This window comes from Lissotriton helveticus, chromosome 4_1 (assembly GCF_964261635.1).
Source record: "Lissotriton helveticus chromosome 4_1, aLisHel1.1, whole genome shotgun sequence".
NCBI classification, from domain to species: domain Eukaryota; kingdom Metazoa; phylum Chordata; class Amphibia; order Caudata; family Salamandridae; genus Lissotriton; species Lissotriton helveticus.
In genome coordinates this window covers 969,309,648-969,331,271 of record NC_136063.1, presented here as the reverse complement: position 1 = coordinate 969,331,271, position 21,624 = coordinate 969,309,648, and the positions used below count along the sequence as shown (strand labels likewise).

General features: G+C 34.6%; 14 non-coding genes across 14 annotated transcripts; all 14 read right to left on the bottom strand.

Annotated features, from left to right (window-relative positions):
* Window positions 1-192: 192 nt before the first annotated feature.
* TRNAI-AAU (transfer RNA isoleucine (anticodon AAU)) lies at window positions 193-266 on the bottom strand. The gene has a single exon. It is a non-coding gene; the product is annotated as a tRNA-Ile (tRNA).
* Window positions 267-1,710: 1,444 nt separating this feature from the next.
* Window positions 1,711-1,784, bottom strand: TRNAI-AAU (transfer RNA isoleucine (anticodon AAU)). Its single transcript has one exon. It is a non-coding gene; the product is annotated as a tRNA-Ile (tRNA).
* Window positions 1,785-2,364: 580 nt separating this feature from the next.
* On the bottom strand, window positions 2,365-2,438 carry TRNAI-AAU (transfer RNA isoleucine (anticodon AAU)). Its single transcript has one exon. It is a non-coding gene; the product is annotated as a tRNA-Ile (tRNA).
* Window positions 2,439-3,227: 789 nt separating this feature from the next.
* TRNAI-AAU (transfer RNA isoleucine (anticodon AAU)) lies at window positions 3,228-3,301 on the bottom strand. Its single transcript has one exon. It is a non-coding gene; the product is annotated as a tRNA-Ile (tRNA).
* A 1,444-nt stretch (window positions 3,302-4,745) lies between these two features.
* Window positions 4,746-4,819, bottom strand: TRNAI-AAU (transfer RNA isoleucine (anticodon AAU)). Its single transcript has one exon. It is a non-coding gene; the product is annotated as a tRNA-Ile (tRNA).
* A 580-nt stretch (window positions 4,820-5,399) lies between these two features.
* Window positions 5,400-5,473, bottom strand: TRNAI-AAU (transfer RNA isoleucine (anticodon AAU)). The gene has a single exon. It is a non-coding gene; the product is annotated as a tRNA-Ile (tRNA).
* A 790-nt stretch (window positions 5,474-6,263) lies between these two features.
* TRNAV-UAC (transfer RNA valine (anticodon UAC)) lies at window positions 6,264-6,337 on the bottom strand. Its single transcript has one exon. It is a non-coding gene; the product is annotated as a tRNA-Val (tRNA).
* Window positions 6,338-9,953: 3,616 nt separating this feature from the next.
* TRNAI-AAU (transfer RNA isoleucine (anticodon AAU)) lies at window positions 9,954-10,027 on the bottom strand. The gene has a single exon. It is a non-coding gene; the product is annotated as a tRNA-Ile (tRNA).
* Window positions 10,028-10,817: 790 nt separating this feature from the next.
* Window positions 10,818-10,891, bottom strand: TRNAI-AAU (transfer RNA isoleucine (anticodon AAU)). The gene has a single exon. It is a non-coding gene; the product is annotated as a tRNA-Ile (tRNA).
* A 1,443-nt stretch (window positions 10,892-12,334) lies between these two features.
* On the bottom strand, window positions 12,335-12,408 carry TRNAI-AAU (transfer RNA isoleucine (anticodon AAU)). The gene has a single exon. It is a non-coding gene; the product is annotated as a tRNA-Ile (tRNA).
* Window positions 12,409-12,988: 580 nt separating this feature from the next.
* Window positions 12,989-13,062, bottom strand: TRNAI-AAU (transfer RNA isoleucine (anticodon AAU)). Its single transcript has one exon. It is a non-coding gene; the product is annotated as a tRNA-Ile (tRNA).
* A 790-nt stretch (window positions 13,063-13,852) lies between these two features.
* Window positions 13,853-13,926, bottom strand: TRNAV-UAC (transfer RNA valine (anticodon UAC)). The gene has a single exon. It is a non-coding gene; the product is annotated as a tRNA-Val (tRNA).
* A 2,098-nt stretch (window positions 13,927-16,024) lies between these two features.
* On the bottom strand, window positions 16,025-16,098 carry TRNAI-GAU (transfer RNA isoleucine (anticodon GAU)). The gene has a single exon. It is a non-coding gene; the product is annotated as a tRNA-Ile (tRNA).
* Window positions 16,099-16,888: 790 nt separating this feature from the next.
* Window positions 16,889-16,962, bottom strand: TRNAI-AAU (transfer RNA isoleucine (anticodon AAU)). The gene has a single exon. It is a non-coding gene; the product is annotated as a tRNA-Ile (tRNA).
* Between the last annotated feature and the right edge of the window lie 4,662 nt (window positions 16,963-21,624).

Below are 21,624 nucleotides of genomic sequence, written 5' to 3'. Positions count from 1 at the left end.
TAAAAGATTTAGTTACTTGGCGTTAGAACTTAGAACCATTAATAGTTATTCCAGGCGCTTTAAGAATAGTAATTAATTCTATAAATATATCAAATGTATTCATCCAATCCTTCAAGCAGCGTTTGATCCAAGGAGATAAACAGTCCAAAATGAGACACAAGAAATATTCATCTTTTTTCAAAGAATTAAACTTGGCCTGTACAGGGATCGAACCTGTGACCTTGGCGTTATTAGCACCACGCTCTAACCAACTGAGCTAACAGGCCAATTTGCACATCTTCTGGAGGACCAGCACAGGAAGCAGTGCTAATGATAGTTCAACCGGGAGATTTGGAAAGCTTAATTTCAGCTGTTTAATATGAATTAACTTTCATATTATCAACATGAAGAAACTAATATGACTTCAAAAAAATTGCAATACAAAAGAGATTTCCATACTTAGTGTTAGAATTTTGAACCAGTAATGTTTTTTCCACGTGGTTTAGCAATAAATAAATATTCATCACCTATATTCAATTGATTCATCTAATCATTCTATCAGCTTCTGCGCAAAGGAAATATGGAGGTAAACATGATACAGAAGAAAATACATCTATTTTCAACATTAAAGGAGCATCAAGTATTGGCTTGGAGACTGATTGAAATTATGTCCTTTGCGTTTTTAACTTCATGCTCTAACAGACTAAACTAATAGGCTCACTAAATATATAGAATACTTTTGAAGAAGTAGCAGATGATGAAATGCTACTGATTCCATCCAATCCTTCAAGCAGCGTGTGATTCAAGAAGATTAACAGTCCAAAATGAGACACAAGAAAAATTCATCTTTGTTCAAACAATTGAACTTGGCCTGTACAGGGATCAAACCTGTGACGTTGGCGTTATTAGCACCACGCTCTAACCATCTGAGCTAACACGCCATTTTGCACAACTATCTGGAGGTCCAGCAAATGAAGAAGGGCAAATGATAGTTAACCCAGGAGATTTGGAAAGCTTAATTTCAGCAGTTTACCATGAAGTTATTGTTATATATTATCAACATGAAGAAACTAATATGACTTAAAAAAAATTACAATACAAAAGAGATTTTCATACTTAGTGTTAGAACTTAGAACCATTAACGTTTTTTCCATGTGGTTAAGCAATAAATAAATATTCATCACCTATATTGAATTGATTCATCTAATCATTTTATCAGCTTCTCCTCAAAGGAAATATAGAGATAAACATGATACAGTAGAAAATACATCTATTTTCAACATTAAAGGAGCATCAAGTATTGGCTTGGAGACTGATTGAAAGTATGTCCTTGGCGTTTTTAACTTCATGCTCTAACAGACTAAACTAATAGTCTCACTAAATATATAGCATACTATTGAAGATGAAGCAGATAATGAAGTCCTACTGATTGTTAAACCGGGATAGTTGGAAAGCTTATATTCAGCTGTTTACATTCATAGTATCTTTACATATTATCAACAAGACTAAACAAAAATGATCTCAATAAATTGCTATAAATAAGAGATTTAGTTACTTGGCGTTAGAACTTAGAACCATTAATAGATATTCCAGGCGCTTTAAGAATAGTAATTAATTCTATAATTATATCAAATGTATTCATCCAATCCTTCAAGCAGCGTTTGATCCAAGGAGATAAACAGTCCAAAATGAGACACAAGAAAAATTCATCTTTTTTCAAAGAATTAAACTTGGCCTGTACAGGGATCGAACCTGTGACCTTGGCGTTATTAGCACCAGGCTCTAACCAACTGAGCTAACAGGCCAATTTGCACATCTTCTGGATGACCAGCACAGGAAGCAGTGCTAATGATAGTTCAACCGGGAGATTTGGAAAGCTTAATTTCAGCTGTTTAATATGAATTAACTTTCATATTATCAACATGAAGAAACTAATATGACTTCAAAAAAGTTGCAATACAAAAGAGATTTCCATACTTAGTGTTAGAATTTTGAACCAGTAACGTTTTTTCCACGTGGTTTAGCAATAAATAAATATTCATCACCTATATTCAATTGATTCATCTAATCATTCTATCAGCTTCTGCGCAAAGGAAATATGGAGGTAAACATGATACAGAAGAAAATACATCTATTTTCAACATTAAAGGAGCATCAAGTATTGGCTTGGAGACTGATTGAAATTATGTCCTTTGCGTTTTTAACTTCATGCTCTAACAGACTAAACTAATAGGCTCACTAAATATATAGAATACTTTTGAAGAATTAGCAGATGATGAAATGCTACTGATTCCATCCAATCCTTCAAGCAGTGTGTGATTCAAGGAGATAAACAGTCCAAAATGAGACACAAGAAAAATTCATCTTTGTTCAAACAATTAAACTTGGCCTGTACAGGGATCGAACCTATGACCTTGGCGTTATTAGCACCACGCTCTAACCATCTGAGCTAACAGGCCATTTTGCACAACTACCTGGAGGTCCAGCAAATGAAGAAGGGCAAATGATAGTTAACCCAGGAGATTTGGAAAGCTTCATTTCAGCAGTTTACCATGAAGTTATTGTTATATATTATCAACATGAAGAAACTAATATGACTTAAAAAAATTACAATACAAAAGAGATTTTCATACTTAGTGTTAGAACTTAGAACCATTAACGTTTTTTCCATGTGGTTAAGCAATAAATAAATATTCATCACCTATATTGAATTGATTCATCTAATCATTTTATCAGCTTCTCCTCAAAGGAAATATAGAGATAAACATGATACAGTAGAAAATACATCTATTTTCAACATTAAAGGAGCATCAAGTATTGGCTTGGAGACTGATTGAAAGTATGTCCTTGGCGTTTTTAACTTCATGCTCTAACAGACTAAACTAATAGAGTCACTAAATATATAGCATACTATTGAAGATGAAGCAGATGATGAAGTCCTACTGATTGTTAATCCGGGATAGTTGGAAAGCTTATATTCAGCTGTTTACATTCATAGTATCTTTATATATTATCAACAAGACTAAACAAAAATGATCTCAATAAATTGCAATAAATAAAAGATTTAGTTACTTGGCGTTAGAACTTAGAACCATTAATAGTTATTCCAGGCGCTTTAAGAATAGTAATTAATTCTATAAATATATCAAATGTATTCATCCAATCCTTCAAGCAGCGTTTGATCCAAGGAGATAAACAGTCCAAAATGAGACACAAGAAATATTCATCTTTTTTCAAAGAATTAAACTTGGCCTGTACAGGGATCGAACCTGTGACCTTGGCGTTATTAGTACCACGCTCTAACCAACTGAGCTAACAGGCCAATTTGCACATCTGCTGGAGGACCAGCACAGGAAGCAGTGCTAATGATAGTTCAACCGGGAGATTTGGAAAGCTTAATTTCAGCTGTTTAATATGAATTAACTTTCATATTATCAACATGAAGAAACTAATATGACTTCAAAAAAATTGCAATACAAAAGAGATTTCCATACTTAGTGTTAGAATTTTGAACCACTAACGTTTTTTCCACGTGGTTTAGCAATAAATAAACATTCATCACCTATATTCAATTGATTCATCTAATCATTCTATCAGCTTCTGCGCAAAGGAAATATAGAGGTAAACATGATACAGAAGAAAATACATCTATTTTCAACATTAAAGGAGAATCAAGTATTGGCTTGGAGACTGATTGAAATCATGTCCTTTGCGTTTTTAACTTCATGCTCTAACAGACTAAACTAATAGGCTCACTAAATATATAGAATACTTTTGAAGAATTAGAAGATGATGAAATGCTACTGATTCCATCCAATCCTTCAAGCAGCGTGTGATTCAAGAAGATTAACAGTCCAAAATGAGACACAAGAAAAATTCATCTTTGTTCAAACAATTGAACTTGGCCTGTACAGGGATCAAACCTGTGACATTGGCGTTATTAGCACCACGCTCTAACCATCTGAGCTAACAGGCCATTTTGGACAACTATCTGGAGGTCCAGCAAATGAAGAAGGGCAAATGATAGTTAACCCAGGAGATTTGGAAAGCTTAATTTCAGCAGTTTACCATGAAGTTATTGTTATATATTATCAACATGAAGAAACTAATATGACTTAAAAAAAATTACAATACAAAAGAGATTTTCATACTTAGTGTTAGAACTTAGAACCATTAACGTTTTTTCCATGTGGTTAAGCAATAAATAAATATTCATCACCTATATTGAATTGATTCATCTAATCATTTTATCAGCTTCTCCTCAAAGGAAATATAGAGATAAAAATGATACAGTAGAAAATACATCTATTTTCAACATTAAAGGAGCATCAAGTATTGGCTTGGAGACTGATTGAAAGTATGTCCTTGGCGTTTTTAACTTCATGCTCTAACAGACTAAACTAATAGAGTCACTAAATATATAGCATACTATTGAAGATGAAGCAGATGATAAAGTCCTACTGATTGTTAATCCGGGATAGTTGGAAAGCTTATATTCAGCTGTTTACATTCATAGTATCTTTATATATTATCAACAAGACTAAACAAAAATGATCTCAATAAATTGCAATAAATAAAAGATTTAGTTACTTGGCGTTAGAACTTAGAACCATTAATAGATATTCCAGGCGCTTTAAGAATAGTAATTAATTCTATAAATATATCAAATGTATTCATCCAATCCTTCAAGCAGCGTTTGATCCAAGGAGATAAACAGTCCAAAATGAGACACAAGAAATATTCATCTTTTTTCAAAGAATTAAACTTGGCCTGTACAGGGATCGAACCTGTGACCTTGGCGTTATTAGCACCATGCTCTAACCAACTGAGCTAACAGGCCAATTTGCACATCTTCTGGAGGACCAGCACAGGAAGCAGTGCTAATGATAGTTCAACCGGGAGATTTGGAAAGCTTAATTTCAGCTGTTTAATATGAATTAACTTTCATATTATCAACATGAAGAAACTAATATGACTTCAAAAAAATTTCAATACAAAAGAGATTTCCATACTTAGTGTTAGAATTTTGAACCAGTAATGTTTTTTCCACGTGGTTTAGCAATAAATAAATATTCATCACCTATATTCAATTGATTCATCTAATCATTCTATCAGCTTCTGCGCAAAGGAAATATGGAGGTAAACATGATACAGAAGAAAATACATCTATTTTCAACATTAAAGGAGCATCAAGTATTGGCTTGGAGACTGATTGAAATTATGTCCTTTGCGTTTTTAACTTCATGCTCTAACAGACTAAACTAATAGGCTCACTAAATATATAGAATACTTTTGAAGAATTAGCAGATGATGAAATGCTACTGATTCCATCCAATCCTTCAAGCAGCGTGTGATTCAAGGAGATAAACAGTCCAAAATGAGACGCAAGAAAAATTCATCTTTGTTCAAACAATTAAACTTGGCCTGTACAGGGATCGAACCTGTGACCTTGGCGTTATTAGCACCACGCTCTAACCATCTGAGCTAACAGGCCATTTTGCACAACTACCTGGAGGTCCAGCATATGAAGAAGGGCAAATGATAGGTAACCCAGGAGATTTGGAAAGCTTAATTTCAGCAGTTTACCATGAAGTTATTGTTATATATTATCAACATGAAGAAACTAATATGACTTAAAAAAAATTAAAATACAAAAGAGATTTACATACTTAGTGTTAGAACTTAGAACCATTAACGTTTTTTCCATGTGGTTAAGCAATAAATAAATATTCATCACCTATATTGAATTGATTCATCTAATCATTTTATCAGCTTCTCCTCAAAGGAAATATAGAGATAAACATGATACAGTAGAAAATACATCTATTTTCAACGTTAAAGGAGCATCAAGTATTGGCTTGGAGACTGATTGAAAGTATGTCCTTGTCGTTTTTAACTTCATGCTCTAACAGACTAAACTAATAGAGTCACTAAATATATAGCATACTATTGAAGATGAAGCAGATGATGAAGTCCTACTGATTGTTAATCCGGGATAGTTGGAAAGCTTATATTGAGCTGTTTACATTCATAGTATCTTTATATATTATCAACAAGACTAAACAAAAATGATCTCAATAAATTGCTATAAATAAGAGATTTAGTTACTTGGCGTTAGAACTTAGAACCATTAATAGATATTCCAGGCGCTTTAAGAATAGTAATTAATTCCATAATTATATCAAATGTATTCATCCAGTCCTTCAAGCAGCGTTTGATCCAAGGAGATAAACAGTCCAAAATGAGACACAAGAAAAATTAATCTTTTTTCAAAGAATTAAACTTGGCCTGTACAAGGATCGAACCTGTGGCCTTGGCGTTGTAAACACCACGCTCTAACCAACTGAGCTAAAAGGCCAATTTGCACATATTCTGGAGGACCAGCACAGGAAGCAGTGCTAATGATAGTTCAACCGGGAGATTTGGAAAGATTAATTTCAGCTGTTTAATATGAATTACCTTTCATATTATCAACATGAAGAAAATAATATGACTTCAAAAAAATTGCAATACAAAAGAGATTTCCATACTTAGTGTTAGAATTTTGAACCAGTAACGTTTTTTCCACGTGGCTTAGCAATAAATAAATATTCATCACCTATATTCAATTGATTCATCTAATCATTCTATCAGCTTCTGCGCAAAGGAAATATGGAGGTAAACATGATACAGAAGAAAATACATCTATTTTCAAAATTAAAGGAGCTTCAAATATTGGCTTGGAGACTGGTTGAAATTATGTCCTTTGCGTTTTTAACTTCATGCTCTAACAGACTAAACTAATAGGCTCACTAAATATATAGAATACTTTTGAAGAATTAGCAGATGATGAAATGCTACTGATTCCATCCAACCCTTCAAGCAGCGTGTGATTCAAGAAGATTAACAGTCCAAAATGAGACACAAGAAAAATTCATCTTTGTTCAAACAATTGAACTTGGTCTGTACAGGGATCGAACCTGTGACCTTGGCTTTATTAGCACCACGCTCTAACCATCTGAGCTAACAGGCCATTTTGGATAACTACCTGGAGGTCCAGCAAATGAAGAAGGGCAAATGATAGTTAACCCAGGAGATTTGGAAAGCTTAATTTCAGCAGTTTACCATGAAGTTATTGTTATATATTATCAACATGAAGAAACTAATATGACTTAAAAAAAATTACAATACAAAAGAGATTTTCATACTTAGTGTTAGAACTTAGAACCATTAACGTTTTTTCCATGTGGTTAAGCAATAAATAAATATTCATCACCTATATTGAATTGATTCATCTAATCATTTTATCAGCTTCTCCTCAAAGGAAATATAGAGATAAACATGATACAGTAGAAAATACATCTATTTTCAACATTAAAGGAGCATCAAGTATTGGCTTGGAGACTGATTGAAAGTATGTCCTTGGCGTTTTTAACTTCATGCTCTAACAGACTAAACTATTAGAGTCACTAAATTTATAGCATACTATTGAAGATGAAGCAGATGATGAAGTCCTACTGATTGTTAATCCGGGATAGTTGGAAAGCTTATGTTCAGCTGTTTACATTCATAGTATCTTTATATATTATCAACAAGACTAAACTAAAATGATCTCAATAAATTGCAATAAATAAAAGATTTAGTTACTTGGCGTTAGAACTTAGAACCATTAATAGATATTCCAGGCGCTTTAAGAATAGTAATTAATTCTATAATTATATCAAATGTATTCATCCAGTCCTTCAAGCAGCGTTTGATCCAAGGAGATAAACAGTCCAAAATGAGACACAAGAAAAATTAATCTTTTTTCAAAGAATAAAACTTGGCCTGTACAGGGATCGAACCTGTGACCTTGGCGTTATTAGCACCACGCTCTAACCAACTGAGCTAAAAGGCCAATTTGCACATCTTCTGGAGGACCAGCACAGGAAGCAGTGCTAATGATAGTTCAACCGGGAGATTTGGAAAGCTTAATTTCAGCTGTTTAATATGAATTAACTTTCATATTATCAACATGAAGAAACTAATATGACTTCAAAAAAATTGCAATACAAAAGAGATTTCCATACTTAGTGTTAGAATTTTGAACCACTAACGTTTTTTCCACGTGGTTTAGCAATAAATAAATATTCATCACCTATATTCAATTGATTCATCTAATCATTCTATCAGCTTCTGCGCAAAGGAAATATAGAGGTAAACATGATACAGAAGAAAATACATCTATTTTCAACATTAAAGGAGAATCAAGTATTGGCTTGGAGACTGATTGAAATTATGTCCTTTGCGTTTTTAACTTCATGCTCTAACAGACTAAACTAATAGGCTCACTAAATATATAGAATACTTTTGAAAAATTAGCAGATGATGAAATGCTACTGATTCCATCCAATCCTTCAAGCAGCGTGTGATTCAAGGAGATAAACAGTCCAAAATGAGACACTAGAAAAATGTATCATTTTTCAAACAATTAAACTTGGCCTGTACAGGGATCGAACCTGTGACCTTGGCATTATTAGCACCACGCTCTAACCATCTGAGCTAACAGGCCTTTTTGCACAGCTATCTGGAGGTCCAGCAAATGAAGAAGGGCAAATGATAGTTAACCCAGGAGATTTGGAAAGCTTAATTTCAGCAGTTTACCATGAAGTTATTGTTATATATTATCAACATGAAGAAACTAATATGACTTAAAATAAATTAAAATACAAAAGAGATTTTCATACTTAGTGTTAGAACTTAGAACCATTAACGTTTTTTCCATGTGGTTAAGCAATAAATAAATATTCATCACCTATATTGAATTGATTCATCTAATCATTTTATCAGCTTCTCCTCAAAGGAAATATAGAGATAAACATGATACAGTAGAAAATACATCTATTTTCAACATTAAAGGAGCATCAAGTATTGGCTTGGAGACTGATTGAAAGTATGTCCTTGTCGTTTTTAACTTCATGCTCTAACAGACTAAACTAATAGAGTCACTAAATATATAGCATACTATTGAAGATGAAGCAGATGATGAAGTCCTACTGATTGTTAATCCGGGATAGTTGGAAAGCTTATATTCAGCTGTTTACATTCATAGTATCTTTATATATTATCAACAAGACTAAACAAAAATGATCTCAATAAATTGCTATAAATAAGAGATTTAGTTACTTGGCGTTAGAACTTAGAACCATTAATAGATATTCCAGGCGCTTTAAGAATAGTAATTAATTCTATAATTATATCAAATGTATTCATCCAGTCCTTCAAGCAGCGTTTGATCCAAGGAGATAAACAGTCCAAAATGAGACACAAGAAAAATTAATCTTTTTTCAAAGAATTAAACTTGGTCTGTACAGGGATCGAACCTGTGACCTTGGCATTATTAGCACCACGCTCTAACCAACTGAGCTAAAAGCCCAATTTGCAAATCTTCTGGAGGACCAGCACAGGAAGCAGTGCTAATGATAGTTCAACCGGGAGATTTGGAAAGCTTAATTTCAGCTGTTTAATATGAATTAACTTTCATATTATCAACATGAAGAAACTAATATGACTTCAAAAAAATTGCAATACAAAAGAGATTTCCATACTTAGTGTTAGAATTTTGAACCAGTAAAGTTTTTTCCACGTGGTTTAGCAATAAATAAATATTCATCACCTATATTCAATTGATTCATCTAATCATTCTATCAGCTTCTGCGCAAAGGGAATATAGAGGTAAACATGATACAGAAGAAAATACATCTATTTTCAACATTAAAGGAGAATCAAGTATTGGCTTGGAGACTGATTGAAATTATGTCCTTTGCGTTTTTAACTTCATGCTCTAACAGACTAAACTAATAGGCTCACTAAATATATAGAATACTTTTGAAGAATTAGCAGATGATGAAATGCTACTGATTCCATCCAATCCTTCAAGCAGCGTGTGATTCAAGGAGATAAACAGTCCAAAATGAGACACAAGAAAAATTAATCTTTGTTCAAACAATTGAACTTGGCCTGTACAGGGATCGAACCTGTGACCTTGGCGTTATTAGCACCACGCTCTAACCATCTGAGCTAACAGGCCATTTTGCACAACTCCCTGGAGGTGCAGCAAATGAAGAAGGGCAAATGATAGTTAACCCAGGAGATTTGGAAAGCTTAATTTCAGCAGTTTACCATGAAGTTATTGTTATATATTATCAACATGAAGAAACTAATATGACTTAAAAAAAATTACAATACAAAAGAGATTTTCATACTTAGTGTTAGAACTTAGAACCATTAACGTTTTTTCCATGTGGTTAAGCAATAAATAAATATTCATCACCTATATTGAATTGATTCATCTAATCATTTTATCAGCTTCTCCTCAAAGGAAATATAGAGATAAACATGATACAGTAGAAAATACATCTATTTTCAACATTAAAGGAGCATCAAGTATTGGCTTGGAGACTGATTGAAAGTATGTCCTTGGCGTTTTTAACTTCATGCTCTAACAGACTAAACTAATAGAGTCACTAAATTTATAGCATACTATTGAAGATGAAGCAGATGATGAAGTCCTACTGATTGTTAATCCGGGATAGTTGGAAAGCTTATGTTCAGCTGTTTACATTCATAGTATCTTTATATATTATCAACAAGACTAAACTAAAATGATCTCAATAAATTGCAATAAATAAAAGATTTAGTTACTTGGCGTTAGAACTTAGAACCATTAATAGATATTCCAGGCGCTTTAAGAATAGTAATTAATTCTATAAATATATCAAATGTATTCATCCAATCCTTCAAGCAGCGTTTGATCCAAGGAGATAAACAGTCCAAAATGAGACACAAGAAATATTCATCTTTTTTCAAAGAATTAAACTTGGCCTGTACAGGGATCGAACCTGTGACCTTGGCGTTATTAGCACCACACTCTAACCAACTGAGCTAACAGGCCAATTTGCACATCTTCTGGAGGACCAGCACAGGAAGCAGTGCTAATGATAGTTCAACCGGGAGGTTTGGAAAGCTTAATTTCAGCTGTTTAATATGAATTAACTTTCATATTATCAACATGAAGAAACTAATATGACTTCAAAAAAATTGCAATACAAAAGAGATTTCCATACTTAGTGTTAGAATTTTGAACCAGTAACGTTTTTTCCACGTGGTTTAGCAATAAATAAATATTCATCACCTATATTCAATTGATTCATCTAATCATTCTATCAGCTTCTGCGCAAAGGAAATATGGAGGTAAACATGATACAGATTAAAATACATCTATTTTCAACATTAAAGGAGCATCAAGTATTGGCTTGGAGATTGATTGAAATTATGTCCTTTCCGTTTTTAACTTCATGCTCTAACAGACTAAACTAATAGGCTCACTAAATATATAGAATACTTTTGAAGAATTAGCAGATGATGAAATGCTACTGATTCCATCCAATCCTTCAAGCAGCGTGTGATTCAAGGAGATAAACAGTCCAAAATGAGACACAAGAAAAATTCATCTTTGTTCAAACAATTAAACTTGGCCTGTACAGGGATCAAACCTGTAACCATGGCGTTATTAGCACCACGCTCTAACCATCTGAGCTAACAGGCCATTTTGCACAACTACCTGGAGGTCCAGCATATGAAGAAGGGCAAATGATAGTTAACCCAGGAGATTTGGAAAGCTTAATTTCAGCAGTTTACCATGAAGTTATTGTTATATATTATCAACATGAAGAAACTAATATGACTTAAAAAAATTACAATACAAAAGAGATTTACATACTTAGTGTTAGAACTTAGAACCATTAACGTTTTTTCCATGTGGTTAAGCAATAAATAAATATTCATCACCTATATTGAATTGATTCATCTAATCATTTTATCAGCTTCTCCTCAAAGGAAATATAGAGATAAACATGATACAGTAGAAAATACATCTATTTTCAACATTAAAGGAGCATCAAGTATTGGCGTGGAGACTGATTCAAAGTATGTCCTTGGCGTTTTTAACTTCATGCTCTAACAGACTAAACTAATATTCTCACTAAATATATAGCATACTGTTGAAGATGAAGCAGATGATGAAGTCCTACTGATTGTTAATCCGGGATAGTTGGAAAGCTTATATTCAGCTGTTTACATTCATAGTATCTTTATATATTATCAACAAGACTAAACAAAAATGATCTCAATAAATTGCTATAAATAAGAGATTTAGTTACTTGGCGTTAGAACTTAGAACCATTAATAGATATTCCAGGCGCTTTAAGAATAGTAATTAATTCTATAATTATATCAAATGTATTCATCCAATCTTTCAAGCAGCGTTTGATCCAAGAAGATAAACAGTCCAAAATGAGACACAAGAAAAATTCATCTTTTTTCAAAGAATTAAACTTGGCCTGTACAGGGATCGAACCTGTGACCTTGGCGTTATTAGCACCACGCTCTAACCAACTGAGCTAACAGGCCAATTCGCACATCTTCTGGAGGACCAGCACAGGAAGCAGTGCTAATGATAGTTCAACCGGGAGATTTGGAAAGCTTAATTTCAGCTGTTTAATATGAATTAACTTTCATATTATCAACATGAAGAAACTAATATGACTTCAAAAAAATTGCAATACAAAAGAGATTTCCATACTTAGTGTTAGAATTTTGAACCAGTAACGTTTTTTCCACGTGGTTTAGCAATAAATAAATATTCATCACCTATATTCAATTGATTCATCTAATCATTCTATCAGCTTCTGCGCAAAGGGAATATAGAGGTAAACATGATACAGAAGAAAATACATCTATTTTCAACATTAAAGGAGAATCAAGTATTGGCTTGGAGACTGATTGAAATTATGTCCTTTGCGTTGTTAACTTCATGCTCTAACAGACTAAACTAATAGGCTCACTAAATATATAGAATACTTTTGAAGAATTAGCAGATGATAAAATGCTACTGATTCCATCCAATCCTTCAAGCAGCGTGTGATTCAAGGAGATAAACAGTCCAAAATGAGACACAAGAAAAATTCATCTTTGTTCAAACAATTAAACTTGGCCTGTACAGGGATCGAACCTGTGATCTTGGCGTTATTAGCACCACGCTCTAACCATCTGAGCTAACAGGCCATTTTGCACAACTACCTGGAGGTCCAGCATATGAAGAAGGGTAAATGATAGGTAACCCAGGATATTTGGAAAGCTTAATTTCAGCAGTTTACCATGAAGTTATTGTTATATATTATCAACATGAAGAAACTAATATGACTTAAAAAAAATTACAATACAAAAGAGATTTACATACTTAGTGTTAGAACTTAGAACCATTAACGTTTTTTCCATGTGGTTAAGCAATAAATAAATATTCATCACCTATATTGAATTGATTCATCTAATCATTTTATCAGCTTCTCCTCAAAGGAAATATAGAGATAAACATGATACAGTAGAAAATACATCTATTTTCAACGTTAAAGGAGCATCAAGTATTGGCTTGGAGACTGATTGAAAGTATGTCCTTGTCGTTTTTAACTTCATGCTCTAACAGACTAAACTAATAGAGTCACTAAAAATATAGCATACTATTGAAGATGAAGCAGATGATGAAGTCCTACTGATTGTTAATCGGGGATAGTTGGAAAGCTTATATTCAGCTGTTTACATTCATAGTATCTTTATATATTATCAACAAGACTAAACAAAAATGATCTCAATAAATTGCTATAAATAAGAGATTTAGTTACTTGGCGTTAGAACTTAGAACCATTAATAGATATTCCAGGCGCTTTAAGAATAGTAATTAATTCTATAGTTATATCAAATGTATTCATCCAGTCCTTCAAGCAGCGTTTGATCCAAGGAGATAAACAGTCCAAAATGAGACACAAGAAAAATTCATCTTCTTTCAAAGAATTAAACTTGGCCTGTACAAGGATCGAACCTGTGGCCTTGGCGTTGTAAGCACCACGCTCTAACCAACTGAGCTAAAAGGCCAATTTGCACATCGTCTGGAGGACCAGCACAGGAAGCAGTGCTAATGATAGTTCAACCGGGAGATTTGGAAAGCTTAATTTCAGCTGTTTAATATGAATTAACTTTCATATTATCAACATAAAGAAAATAATATGACTTCAAAAAAATTGCAATACAAAAGAGATTTCCATACTTAGTGTTAGAATTTTGAACCAGTAACGTTTTTTCCACGTGGTTTAGCAATAAATAAATATTCATCACCTATATTCAATTGATTCATCTAAACATTTCATCAGCTTCTGCGCAAAGGAAATATGAAGGTAAACATGATACAGAAGAAAATACATCTATTTTCAACATTAAAGGAGCTTCAAATATTGGCTTGGAGACTTATTGAAATTATGTCCTTTGCGTTTTTAACTTCATGCTCTAACAGACTAAACTAATAGGCTCACTAAATATATAGAATACTTTTGAAGAATTAGCAGATGATGAAATGCTACTGATTCCATCCAACCCTTCAAGCAGCGTGTGATTCAAGAAGATTAACAGTCCAAAATGAGACACAAGAAAAATTCATCTTTGTTCAAACAATTGAACTTGGCCTGTACAGGGATCGAACCTGTGACCTTGGCGTTATTAGCAACACGCTCTAACCATCTGAGTTAACAGGCCATTTTGCACAACTACCTGGAGGTCCAGCAAATGAAGAAGGGCAAATGATAGTTAACCCAGGAGATTTGGAAAGCTTAATTTCAGCAGTTTACCATGAAGTTATTGTTATATATTATCAACATGAAGAAACTAATTTGACTTAAAAAAAATTACAATACAAAAGAGATTTTCATACTTAGTGTTAGAACTTAGAACCATTAACGTTTTTTCCATGTGGTTAAGCAATAAATAAATATTCATCACCTATATTGAATTGATTCATCTAATCATTTTATCAGCTTCTCCTCAAAGGAAATATAGAGATAAACATGATACAGTAGAAAATACATCTATTTTCAACATTACAGGAGCATCAAGTATTGGTATGGAGACTGATTGAAAGTATGTCCTTGGCGTTTTTAACTTCATGCTCTAACAGACTAAACTAATAGAGTCACTAAATATATAGCATACTATTGAAGATGAAGCAGATGATGAAGTCCTACTGATTGTTAATCCGGGATAGTTGGAAAGCTTATATTCAGCTGTTTACATTCATAGTATCTTTATATATTATCAACAAGACTAAACAAAAATGATCTCAATAAATTGCAATAAATAAAAGATTTAGTTACTTGGCGTTAGAACTTAGAACCATTAATAGATATTCCAGGCGCTTTAAGAATAGTAATTAATTCTATAAATATATCAAATGTATTCATCCAATCCTTCAAGCAGCGTTTGATCCAAGGAGATAAACAGTCCAAAATGAGACACAAGAAATATTCATCTTTTTTCAAAGAATTAAAATTGGCCTGTACAGGGATCCAACCGGTGACCTTGGCGTTATTAGCACCACACTCTAACCAACTGAGCTAACAGGCCAATTTGCACATCTTCTGGAGGACCAGCACAGGAAGCAGTGCTAATGATAGTTCAACCGGGAGATTTGGAAAGCTTAATTTCAGCTGTTTAATATGAATTAACTTTCATATTATCAACATGAAGAAACTAATATGACTTCAAAAAAATTGCAATACAAAAGAGATTTCCATACTTAGTGTTAGAATTTTGAACCAGTAACGTTTTTTCCACGTGGTTTAGCAATAAATAAATGTTCATCACCTATATTCAATTGATTCATCTAATCATTCTATCAGCTTCTGCGCAAAGGAAATATAGAGGTAAACATGATACAGAAGAAAATACATCTATTTTCAACATTAAAGGAGAATCAAGTATTGGCTTGGAGACTGATTGAAATTATGTCCTTTGCGTTTTTAACTTCATGCTCTAACAGACTAAACTAATAGGCTCACTAAATATATAGAATACTTTTGAAGAATTAGCAGATGATGAAATGCTACTGATTACATCCAATCCTTCAAGCAGCGTGTTATTCAAGGAGATAAACAGTCCAAAATGAGACACAAGAAAAATTCATCTTTGTTCAAACAATTAAACTTGGCCTGTACAGGGATCGAACCTGTGACCTTGGCGTTATCAGCACCACGCTCTAACCATCTGAGCTAACAGGCCATTTTGCACAACTACCTGCAGGTCCAGTATATGAAGAAGGGCAAATGATAGTTAACCCAGGAGATTTGGAAAGCTTAATTTCAGCAGTTTACCATGAAGTTATTGTTATATATTATCAACATGAAGAAACTAATATGACTTAAAAAAAATTACAATACAAAAGAGATTTACATACTTAGTGTTTGAACTTAGAACCATTAACGTTTTTTCCATGTGGTTAAGCAATAAATAAATATTCATCACCTATATTGAATTGATTCATCTAATCATTTTATCAGCTTCTCCTCAAAGGAAATATAGAGATAAACATGATACAGTAGAAAATACATCTATTTTCAACATTAAAGGAGCATCAAGTATTGGCGTGGAGACTGATTCAAAGTATGTCCTTGGCGTTTTTAACTTCATGCTCTAACAGACTAAACTAATAGTCTCACTAAATATATAGCATACTGTTGAAGATGAAGCAGATGATGAAGTCCTACTGATTGTTAATCAGGGATAGTTGGAAAGCTTATATTCAGCTGTTTACATTCATAGTATCTTTATATATTATCAACAAGACTAAACAAAAATGATCTCAATAAATTGCAATAAATAAGAGATTTAGTTACTTGGCGTTAGAACTTAGAACCATTAATAGATATTCCAGGCGCTTTAAGAATAGTAATTAATTCTATAATTATATCAAATGTATTCATCCAATCTTTCAAGCAGCGTTTGATCCAAGGAGATAAACAGTCCAAAATGAGACAGAAGAAAAATTCATCTTTTTTCAAAGAATTAAACTTGGCCTGTACAGGGATCGAACCTGTGACCTTGGCGTTATTAGCACCACGCTCTAACCAACTGAGCTAACAGGCCAATTCGCACATCTTCTGGAGGACCAGCACAGGAAGCAGTGCTAATGATAGTTCAACCGGGAGATTTGGAAAGCTTAATTTCAGCTGTTTAATATGAATTAACTTTCATATTATCAACATAAAGAAAATAATATGACTTCAAAAAAATTGCAATACAAAAGAGATTTCCATACTTAGTGTTAGAATTTTGAACCAGTAACGTTTTTTCCACGTGGTTTAGCAATAAATAAATATTCATCACCTATATTCAATTGATTCATCTAAACATTCTATCAGCTTCTGCGCAAAGGAAATATGGAGGTAAACATGATACAGAAGAAAATACATCTATTTTCAACATTAAAGGAGCTTCAAATATTGGCTTGGAGACTTATTGAAATTATGTCCTTTGCGTTTTTAACTTCATGCTCTAACAGACTAAACTAATAGGCTCACTAAATATATAGAATACTTTTGAAGAATTAGCAGATGATGAAATGCTACTGATTCCATCCAACCCTTCAAGCAGCGTGTGATTCAAGAAGATTAACAGTCCAAAATGAGACACAAGAAAAATTCATCTTTGTTCAAACAATTGAACTTGGCCTGTACAGGGATCGAACCTGTGACCTTGGCGTTATTAGCAACACGCTCTAACCATCTGAGTTAACAGGCCATTTTGCACAACTACCTGGAGGTCCAGCAAATGAAGAAGGGCAAATGATAGTTAACCCAGGAGATTTGGAAAGCTTAATTTCAGCAGTTTACCATGAAGTTATTGTTATATATTATCAACATGAAGAAACTAATTTGACTTAAAAAAAATTACAATACAAAAGAGATTTTCATACTTAGTGTTAGAACTTAGAACCATTAACGTTTTTTCCATGTGGTTAAGCAATAAATAAATATTCATCACCTATATTGAATTGATTCATCTAATCATTTTATCAGCTTCTCCTCAAAGGAAATATAGAGATAAACATGATACAGTAGAAAATACATCTATTTTCAACATTAAAGGAGCATCAAGTATTGGTATGGAGACTGATTGAAAGTATGTCCTTGGCGTTTTTAACTTCATGCTCTAACAGACTAAACTAATAGAGTCACTAAATATATAGCATACTATTGAAGATGAAGCAGATGATGAAGTCCTACTGATTGTTAATCCGGGATAGTTGGAAAGCTTATATTCAGCTGTTTACATTCATAGTATCTTTATATATTATCAACAAGACTAAACAAAAATGATCTCAATAAATTGCAATAAATAAAAGATTTAGTTACTTGGCGTTAGAACTTAGAACCATTAATAGATATTCCAGGCGCTTTAAGAATAGTAATTAATTCTATAAATATATCAAATGTATTCATCCAATCCTTCAAGCAGCATTTGATCCAAGGAGATAAACAGTCCAAAATGAGACACAAGAAATATTCATCTTTTTTCAAAGAAGTAAAATTGGCCTGTACAGGGATCGAACCGGTGACCTTGGCGTTATTAGCACCACGCTCTAACCAACTGAGCTAATAGGCCAATTTGCAAATCTTCTGTTGGACCAGCACAGGAAGCAGTGCTAATGATAGTTCAACCGGGAGATTTGGAAAGCTTAATTTCAGCTGTTTAATATGAATTAACTTTCATATTATCAACATGAAGAAACTAATATGACTTCAAAAAAATTGCAAAACAAAAGAGATTTCCATACTTAGTGTTAGAATTTTGAACCAGTAACGTTTTTTCCACGTGGTTTAGCAATAAATAAATATTCATCACCTATATTCAATTGATTCATCTAATCATTCTATCAGCTTCTGCGCAAAGGGAATATAGAGGTAAACATGATACAGAAGAAAATACATCTATTTTCAACATTAAAGGAGAATCAAGTATTGGCTTGGAGACTGATTGAAAGTATGTCCTTGGCGTTTTTAACTTCATGCTCTAACAGACTAAACTAATAGAGTCACTAAATATATAGCATACTATTGAAGATGAAGCAGATGATGAAGTCCTACTGATTGTTAATCCGGGATAGTTGGAAAGCTTATATTCAGCTGTTTACATTCATAGTATCTTTATATATTATCAACAAGACTAAACAAAAATGATCTCAATAAATTGCTATAAATAAGAGATTTAGTTACTTGGCGTTATTTATTTATTTATTTGCGAGTTTGTAACGCGCTAGGATCACTTCCCGAAGGAGTATCTCCGCGCCTTTGGCAACCTAGAAGCAAATAAACAACCTGTCGCTGTGTCTCCATGATTTAAAATAGGAACGTTTTCAGTTGTCGCCTAAATGCGGGGTGCTCATTGCAGAGTCTCAGGGAAAGTGGGAGGGTATTCCACAACATGGGACCCGCAATGGAAAGCGCTCTGTCCCCTTGTCTCACCTTTTTTGCTCTAGGTATCTGCAGCAAAGCCTGTTCACTAGATCTCAAGGACCGTGGAGGCACGTAAGGAGAAAATTTGCTAAGCAAATATAGAGGGCCTTTTCTCAAAAGACACTTGTGCATAATGCAGCACACCTTAAACTTCACCCTTTGTTTCACAGAGAGCCAATGCAACGCAGTCAGAAGGGGTTTAGAGGGTGTTCGAGGGGGTTTATTAAGAACAAGGCGGGCCGCCGTATTTTGAACAACCTGTAATCTAGAGGTAACCCCCTCATTTGCTGAGAGGAGCAACCCGTTGCAGTAGTCCAGCTGACTCAATATCAGGGCTTGTACCAGGGTCTTCCTGGTTGAGTCTGGAAGTAGTGGAAATACCTTCCGCAACATCCCAATTATGTGGAAACAGGACCCTACCACTTGGGCAGTATGGTTTTTAAAAGAGAGGTCCTGGTCTAGACGAACCCCGAGATCCTTGACCACCTGTTTAGGCTCAGGGACTGGGCCAAGGTCTTGTGGCCACCCGTCCGGGGACCAAAGGATTTTGGCTTCCCCGAACAGCATCACCTCCGTTTTTGCAACATTGCATTGCAGGAGGTTAGATGCCATCCAGTGGGCCACTGCCTTCATCCCCTGGGAGAAGGAGTTCTTGATCTCATCCGTAAGGATTTTAAAAGGGAAGAGGAGTTGGGTATCATCCGCGTATGACACAGGGATGAACCCATGGGATCTCATGATGTTAGCGAGGGGGGCCACGTAGATATTAAATAAGGTAGGGCTCAAGCAGGAGCCCTGTGGCACCCCCTTTGAGATTCCCAACTCCTCTGACCGATAAGCACCCAAGGTGACTGTTTGGGTGCGATCCGTCAAGAAACTCCTCAACCATGCCAGAGCCTTATTTTCCAGGCCGATGTTAACAAGCCTGGCGGTCATGATGTTGTATGACACAGTATCAAACGCCGCAGACAGATCCAACAGGACCAGGATAACAGAGTAACCTTTATCCTGGAACCTGTGTAGATCGTCTGCGACTGACAGCAAGGTGGTCTCGGTGCTATGCCCTGGCCTAAAACCCGACTGGGAGGGATCCAACCCATTAGTCTCTTCGATGAATTTAGACAAATGTCGGTTAACGTGTTTCTCCATAATCTTACCCATAAAGGGGAGAAGGGAGATTGGCCGTAAATTGGCTAAGTCCGTCCAGGGAATGGTAGAGTTCTTCCTCAGAGGTCTCACCAAGGCCCGTTTCCAGTCTCTCGGCACTTCTCCAGTGCTCAGAGATAGGTTTATTAACTTTTGAATTTCTGGGCCCAGGACGTCAGACAGCAAAGGCATAATACGAGCTGGAATGATATCAAGGGGGCTACCACTCTTGATCTGAGTAGTTAATGTAGTAACCTCTTCTAGTGAGATGGGGGGAAAGCTTTTAAGGCTATCTACGGTTGAGTTCGAACATACATTATTGTCAGGGAGATTTATGACAGCTGTCTCGTTTAACTTAGCAGCCACTATCTTTTCATAGATGGCATCAATTTTCCGCGTAAAAAATAGTGGGATCTCATCACATAGTGCCTGAGAGGCATTCTCTGTTGTTTCACAAGCTGCCGGTTTGGTAAATGTTAATAGGATTTTATACAACAGCCCTGGATCTTTCCCAGCCTCTGCTAGTTGAGTTCCTATATAATTTTTCTGAGCTACCCTGATAGCTTTATGATATTTCCTTAAGGAAATTTTATGCAGTTCCTTATCCTCGAACCTTCGAGACCGTCTCCATGCTTTTTCTAACTTCCTGTTTTTTTGTTTGAGCAGTCTCAAGCTTTCAGAAAACCAGATTTCTTGTCTGTTTGCCTTGCGTGCTTTATATATTTTCAGTGGAATGGTAGAGTTTATGGCTGCACTAATAGCCTGCTCAAACCGCTGGAGCTCAGTAATTATGTCCACCGAATGACCAGTGGACAGGTTAGCTTTATATACCTCTCGAAAGGCCTCGGCAGTTAGTTTGTGCCAGGGTCTTCTTTTAGTGGCAAGCGCAGTCTGTATGCCTGATGTATTCATGGCGTCAGTATAGAATTCCAGAATAAAATGGTCTGTCCATTCAACCTGGGTGGAAGCTGCACATAATGTCCGGGGTGAATTCGAGAACACTAGGTCCAAAGTATGGCCTGCCTCATGCGTGGGCCCATAGTTAATTTTTTTTAGACCTAAGATCTCAAGATCCGTTAAAAGAGTTCTGACATCCAGGCAGTCTTCCAACTCTCCATGCAAATTAAAATCTCCTATTAACAGGAAG